We start from the raw sequence: 7,836 nt of genomic DNA on the forward strand, positions 1-7,836 counted from the left end.
CTGCCTTTGACTGGAAATACACGATGTCAATTGTTCCCTTTTCTTTTGAATCTTTGGAGGTGACATCCAACCTAGGAATAGGCGTTGTTCGTCGTGTTCCAGGAGTTGTGGTAGCAATCATTCCCATACCATGGAAAGAATTGTATCCATCCAAGGTACAGGAATTGTGATCCACATTGTCAGCCACGTATTGTAGAATCACATTCTTGGCACATCCTGGAATATCTGTACTTTGGGACACAGCTGCATTTGCCTCAAATCTCTGCACCTCTGTGTAGGAAGACGAGAAGCCCATCGCATTCAACACATCGATCAGATATCGGGAGCCAAAATGGTGGTGCATTTGGACTCCAAGTCCAATTTGAAGTGGGGCGATGACAACCCTAGGTCGAGCTGCCTGGACAATTGCTTGTCCCACAGATGCAATTTTATTGTCAGCATCTTTTTCGCTGAAAATCAAACGCAGGAAAAGCTGAAGGGACTGGGGAACAAAGTCCAGGTTGTACGCCCCTGAAGAAATATCCTCTGATGTTGGATATTCCTTGTTTGTCGTTGCAGAAGCAGCTTTTATTTCATTCTTTATCAGTGCTGCAGCAGCTTTCACCAGCTTCAGCTTTTCACTTTCGTCGTCATTAGTCTTCGGAGAACTGTAGAAATCATGAAGAATGGATTTAGCTGTTGTGCGGAATGTTACAACATTAGACTTGCCCAGAATGTTCGCTATGATGATTTTTTCATCAAATCTCTCCAAGAGCTTTTCCTTCATCCATTTGGTGGTGTAACCAACCCCTCCACTGAACTCTTGCATTTTCTGCACAAGCTCTCCGATGGTGATCTGTTCGTCATCGTGGTTAATGAGATATTCTGCTGTTTTCTCAAAAGCTTCAAGTTTTTCAGTGTCCGGTGGTCTACCCACACTTCGGCTTGGAGCGTTTGTCAGTGCGTATGCACCTGGCTTGTCATTATAACGTTTGGGAATTGACAGACCAGGCGCTCTGAAGTTACAGTTACAAGTTATATGGTACACAGCATCTGCTGCATGCAGGTCTCTTGCAAATTCAAGCTTTCCCTTGACGATATCTGCCCACTCATCATTTCTTTCGTCACATTTTTTCCAAATTTCAGTTTGTAAAGATAATGTTCTGACTCTGTATGCCTCATCAGGTCCACGTGTTTTGGAAAGATTTACCCGAGTCCCACAAAAAAAGCAGCAACTTGCAAAGTCAAATCTGTGTTGCTTTGATCGTGTGCTTCGCTCTCCAAGCTCAGTCTTATCGGTATCTCTGTTTTGATGTCTTAAAGGCATATGTACGCGCTCCCGTGTTTACAAAGTGTAGTTTGCCCATAATCGATGTCAAACGCACCATAAGACCATATAATGACGATATGTCACCATGCGCGGACCATAATACATGCATTACAGCTTGTTCTAGCCTCTGAAAAAGTGAGGATGTCAACAAAGCCGCGGTGTTAGCTCCCTTGCATCAACGTTACATGTGTTGCCAAATCTATAAATAGGACGATCCAGATCAAAATGAAAATTAACATATCTCAACATTGAAGGGGTCCTAGACCACAATATTTTGCAGGGAACTTAATTTAGCATGTCTCCAGCTGTTGGTAAAGCAATTTGCGTGTATAGTCATCGAGTACATATGCCTTTAAGTCTTTCTCGATATTATTGTCGTTGGTGTAATCCCTTCGACACTCGATATGCACCCTTTGACCAACTGTAGGCTGAACGGTTCTGTTCTGTCTTCTCTGGCTCGAATCCTTGATTCCTGTATCAACAAACAAATAACATTGCTCACTACAAACTCTTTTTTATAGACATTTCAACAGAAGCACGCAATTTGTTAACCGGCTATGACCCCACACACTTGCTTTGATAAGTCTCACTGGATGACACCCAGTAATACAACAAACTACAAACACAGCACAACATGTAAAAGAACACCAAAGGGAAAAAACAACAAAAGAACAAAAACAAACAAAATAAAAAAGGACATCAAACAAACAAACAAACAAACGTTATAGTATACAGAACACTAAGAAACTCAAATTTATCATAAGAATTGAAACAAATCAAGAGAGAGAACATACTTGCACATCCTTTCTTTCCCAGGGTATTAAACTCGACGTCACATGGTTCGTTGCATATTGGACAGGTTTTTAATGGATCATCCATTGTGGTAGCCTTTGAAGTGCTGCAAGTAAAATAGTTTTCATGAACACAAATTTGTAATGTTCAACATTGATAACAGCACCACCATTAAATACCACAATAATATATAGTGCGTCCTGCATGTTACTTATGTAATCAGTTGATTCTAGAGGAAAACAACTAAAACACATGAAAATAGGAATTTTGACTAGAATGTTCAGCCATACAAATCCTTGCTAAAAGAGAGTTTTTCAGGCGGCAGTACAGACAGTAAAACCTTCAGTTAAAGTATTTTATGGAATAGTCAAACCAAAACTAACCTTCATTGTTTTAAAGTTGTAGATGACCACAAATAAACGTCCATGCAGCTCTGGTGTATCACAAAGACTGAAGTGAAAAACTGCTTCAAATAATCAAACTGTGAAGATTCCAGCAAGATGGTATCAAAGACAGGCTGTGCTGTCAGACCAGAGAGCATCCGGCGAGCGCGCGGTCACGGCGATCAGATTACTGATAGCCAGCCTCCCTTACCCTCTATCCAGGAACCCCCTCATCCCCCCCTCTTCCTGCTGCAGAATGGCAGGCGAGTGATGCCATGATCTCTCTGTATCGAACTTTTAATCGATCATATCTCGGCCGTGCGATCTTCAAATGGAGTCGAATTGTGTATGCATGTTAAGTGTTCCATGCTGAGCGCAGCCATTATAAAATAAATTCTTTAGGATTTAATCCTTAGTCTCCGGCAGTATGACTGAACAAGAAGCCACGGCGAAAGGGCTACGGCTGTAACCCGATAACGGCACCGGCTGATAACAAGTTCACGCTGATATCAATGGCCTTGCTGCATCGCCAACTACCCTTCTGAGGCTCGGGCACCCCGCTGCACCAGCCTCTCCTTTCACCTCTACTTCTGGTGGCCCAATCGGAGGGAGGTTCCTCTGCCAGCCACCGATGCTCTGGTTGCTTCGCCTTTTCGTGATATTTGACCTCCTTGACCTCTAATAACATCTAGCCTTGTGTAGAGCACTTGCAAATTGGCGATTTATCACAAAATCAGGACTATCATAATGTAAGACAAGTAGTTAGTACTATACACATAACTTTTTTCACATTTTTTTGGTGCTGTTTAATTTTATTATTATCATAAAACTATTAATATTATAATTAAGTTCTCATGACCCACAATCTTGACAATAACTGAAGTAATGACATCAGTGACTATGCCTTGAAGCTCTTGGACAACATTCAAGTGTGTGATATTTATTCTGATATTACTGACAACCTTGAAAAATAACTGTGAAGTAAAACAGCACCCGAGACTATTAGCCCTGACGTATATTTGACAATGTTCAAAAAATGTTTCTGCTACTATGGGAATAACTGAGGTAATGGCGTGAAGTAATTAATATGTGTTGTTCATAAATGTGTAATATTGTGTTTCACTATGGCTCTCACTGATTGTACACGAGGGTCCATAACTCTACAGTCTCGTGCCCTGTTCCCCACTGACGCTGCTGCTCCATTTAGCGAAACAGTCGTGCCAAGTGAGTTAGATAACCTGCAGCACCCCCCCCCACCCCCCACCCCCCATCCCCACTCCTCTGAAAATAAACAAAGGGACCATAAGGATCATTAAACCGCCCGCTTATTACCCCACCCCTGGAATGAAGTAAAAGAAGACCCCAAAAATAAATACAAAATTAAAAATTAAAAACACCTGCCAAATTAAAGAAGTTTGTAACATGAACTATAAAAGATGATTAACCAACAATCATAAAACAAGAGGAATGGGTTCAAAGGGATCCCTGCGTCACATTTCACACACAAAAAATAACACGAGATTTTAACCCACAGCAACCTTGGAGACCACAGGCGAACGACATACCAACTACGCCATAACGGGTTACAATTATAGATTGCGCTCACAACTGTTTTTGTCTGCCTTTACGACCTCGCGGACTTTTACGGGCTATGTAAGGATCATTTTGTTTAACTTCAACTAAGAACTTGATTTACAGACACATTTTTAGCGGAAACACCCTGAATTGTTTGAACAGAGTTGAAGGGTCGTCTTCTGAGTATGTACTACAAACATTTTGATTAAAATATTCAAAGAAGTTTGGGAGATCTTTTGATGTTCACGTGTATGTGGGGTTATGGAGTCGTCGAGTCGAAGACTGTGCGGAAACGGTACGCCGATTACACCATGTTACATATACACAACCTATATACTATGGCTGTGTAGCCTAATCACAATTAAATTGGACGTGCACTAACCATACATTTTAATATTTTGAACCGAGTGACACCAAATGCTTTGATGTTCGAGTCTGTACTTTCAAGCAACACAGCATGATTCATCCCATGTGTTTTACACCATAAGTGTAGCAGAAGTCCCTATACAATCTTCATGTATCATACCATTATATAATCTATGATATATATTAATTATATATGTATAGATAAGGCTATACACTTATCATTGCTTGCATTAAACCAGACAAATAGAGACAGACAGAGATAGGGACAGACGGAGAGACCGACGCGGAAACAGATAAATAAAGACTGACAGGAGGAGAGAGAGAGGGAGACAATGACAATGACAATGACAAATCTTTATTTTTCGAGGGTGACAAGAATAAGCATAGATATGCTTTTTTGCATCTGGCCCTCGCCCTAAAGAGGGACTAAACTATTTTACTATAACTATGACTAGGGAAAAAAAGGTTACATAAAAACATTAATGGTAGAACATATAAGTTTATGTACATGAAGCGCATTATGTAGAAGCATTGTAGATCATAAGGTAGTGTTCAAAATTGGGTGTAAAGCAATGAAGATAAACGGAAAGTAACCCAACAATACATTAGCTCAGCAAAACAATGTATTACAGAGCCAAATCTTCGTGATTTTGTCACAATAAACCATAATTCCGATAATGAACAACTGTATACAAAGAAAACATACCAATCAAGTTTATTTGTTCATAGAGTTCATTAAATGGAAAGAATATTTGGTTCTAAAAGAATCTGTGTTGGTGGATTGCCGCAGGGCGTCCGGAAGAGCGTTCCAGAGGCTGCTTCCTGAATAAACAAGACTTGATTTAAATAGGTCTATCCTAGGAAGAGGAGTGTTTAGTTTTATAAAGTGGTGCGAATTCTTCAAAGAGAACTTTGAGCAAATGGTTTCGGGTGCATTTTCTGTCATAATTTTATGCATCATTATTCCTTTGTTGTAATTCATTCTTGACTTCAGAGGTAGGACCCCTATGTTGATGTAGTCTGAGTCGGTGAGAGTAGTCTGTTTGAGTAATACTACTTTTAGCGCTCTTTTGTGTAATCTGCTGAGTAGCTTTAGGGAATTATCACTTGCAGAGTCCCATAGAGTGGATGCGTAATCAATAAGAGACTGAATATGAGCAGTGAAAAATAACTTCCTGGCTTGACAATTAAGGAAGTGTTTAATTCTAGATAAGAGGTACACTTTCTTTGACACTAATTTACTAAGTTGTTCAATGTGAGTTGACCAAGACAGGTTGTTATCGATGTGGACACCTAGAACTTTGTGATGGTCGACTTTTTCCACTATATTGCCGTCAATCATTAAATCGGGACCAGTTGAGGTAAAATTCTGTCGTTTTTGTCTAGTTGTAATTATCATATATTTGGTTTTCTTTGGGTTAAGAGACATGTGATTTAGGTCAGTCCATTCTGTCAGCTGGTTTAGACTTCCTTGGAGGGATTCTGATAAGCGAGTTAAATTTTTGTTACTGGAGTGAATTGTGGTATCATCTGCAAAAAGTTCACATAAATGTTGAATATAAAGGGGGAGGTCATTAACATATATTGAGAAGAGCAGAGGTCCTAATACCGATCCTTGTGGTACACCGTAATCTACAGCTTGCATGCTCGATGCTCTAGTGTTTGTAAGAACTGTCTGTTGTCTGTCAGAGAGGAATGAACTAACAAGATTGATAGTATCATATCCGACGCCATACAAACCGAATTTTCTAAGCAATAATGTGTGATCAATTACGTCAAAGGCTTTTGCAAAGTCTACGAAAATGGCACCACAGAATTCATTATCGTTTATTTTGTCCAACCACTGATCAACAAGAGAGATTAAGGCAGTGTGGCAGGAATGCTTAGCTCTAAATCCTGATTGTTTAGGATGGAATAAGTTGTTTTGGTTGAAATGTGTTAGGATGTGTTTGTTGATATGCTTTTCCAGTGGTTTTGATAACACAGACAAAATGGAAATTGGCCTATAATTTGAGGGGTCTCTTTTGTCACCTGATTTAAACAGAGGAATGACTTTAGCCTGTTTCAGGGCGACTGGAAAATATTTTTTGTCTAAACAGAGATTGTAAATGTAGGTAAGTGTTTCAGAAATTACGGGGGCTGACAATTTAAGAATCCTACCATCAAGCCCATCGAGCCCCCGGGTGCCTGTTTGCTTGAGGTGTGTAAGTGCGTGAAAAACTTCAGGTACTGTAAGAAGGGGAATTTTTGCTGGACATGAAATTTGTTTTGATTTGCAAAATTCTTCTAAAACTTTCAAAGAGAGAGAGAGGGAGAGATCTAAAGACAGAGACAGACAGCGGTAACAGCATCAAAATACATCATTTAACAACGATATCTAAAAGCATAATACTATTGGTGGTATACGAAGAAAAGTATTGAAAGGAGTGCCTGGCGGGATAATAGTAGGACAACGAATATAAGTTTTAGTTACAATCGTGTGAAGCCATCTTTGAAGGCATACGCACAGATTCAGCTCATTTGACTCTAAAACATCCGTTATCTGAGTACGGACAGTAAAACAGAAGGACTGCGTGACTGTATAGCATTCTGTATACATAATATTATGCTTATATTGTCTTATACTGTTTAAAACGTTCGCCAGAGACGTTTCTGTTTAATTTTGGTAGCACTTATTTGAGCCTTGTGCTTTTGTGTTTCTTCATCTTGCCCTTTCTATTGTAATTCGGACTGTTGGATATGTATTTAAACCAAAAGAAGGCGTACTTCTCTTTTTAACTGTCAATAGACACTATACAGTGTTCGATGAAACAACGCATCAGTTCAGGCGCAGTCAAGTCCAGACTAGCCCCTGTCAGTCACTCCAGTACACGCGTTCGGAATGCAGGACATAGCGTGCTTGATACGGTTAATTAAACACTTCCCCTCTGCCTTTAGGTAACTTGACACTGATAGCGCGGCGGGGAGGTAGCTCAGTTGGTAGCGCGCTGGCTTTGTAGCCCGTTGGTCGCTATCTGTTCAGCGTGGGTTTGGTCCCCACGTTCGGCGAGAGATTTATTTCTCGGAGTCAACTTTGTGCAGACTCTCTTCGGTGTCCGAACACCCCCGTGTGAACACTTGCGCACGAAAAAATCCCACGTTCACAGCGAAAGACTCAGGGCTTGGAAAACACGATTATCTCTCGTCTCCGATTATAATGATCGTATTTCGATACTTTGACGAGACAAACCCAATGCTGGTGTGTCGAAGAAGACAGCCACAGCGGGCTTGTTCGAATCAAAGTATCACACCATAACTTCAACGTATTACCAATACCTGTCCCAATATAGACCAGTTGGTCTAAGAGGACGTTAAACCCTAAAAGTCAGTCACACTGATAGCCGAAGGCGCAGCTCCTTTGCCCAGTCCATA

Source organism: Littorina saxatilis, linkage group LG1, assembly GCF_037325665.1.
Source record: "Littorina saxatilis isolate snail1 linkage group LG1, US_GU_Lsax_2.0, whole genome shotgun sequence".
Classification (NCBI taxonomy): Eukaryota; Metazoa; Mollusca; class Gastropoda; order Littorinimorpha; family Littorinidae; genus Littorina; species Littorina saxatilis.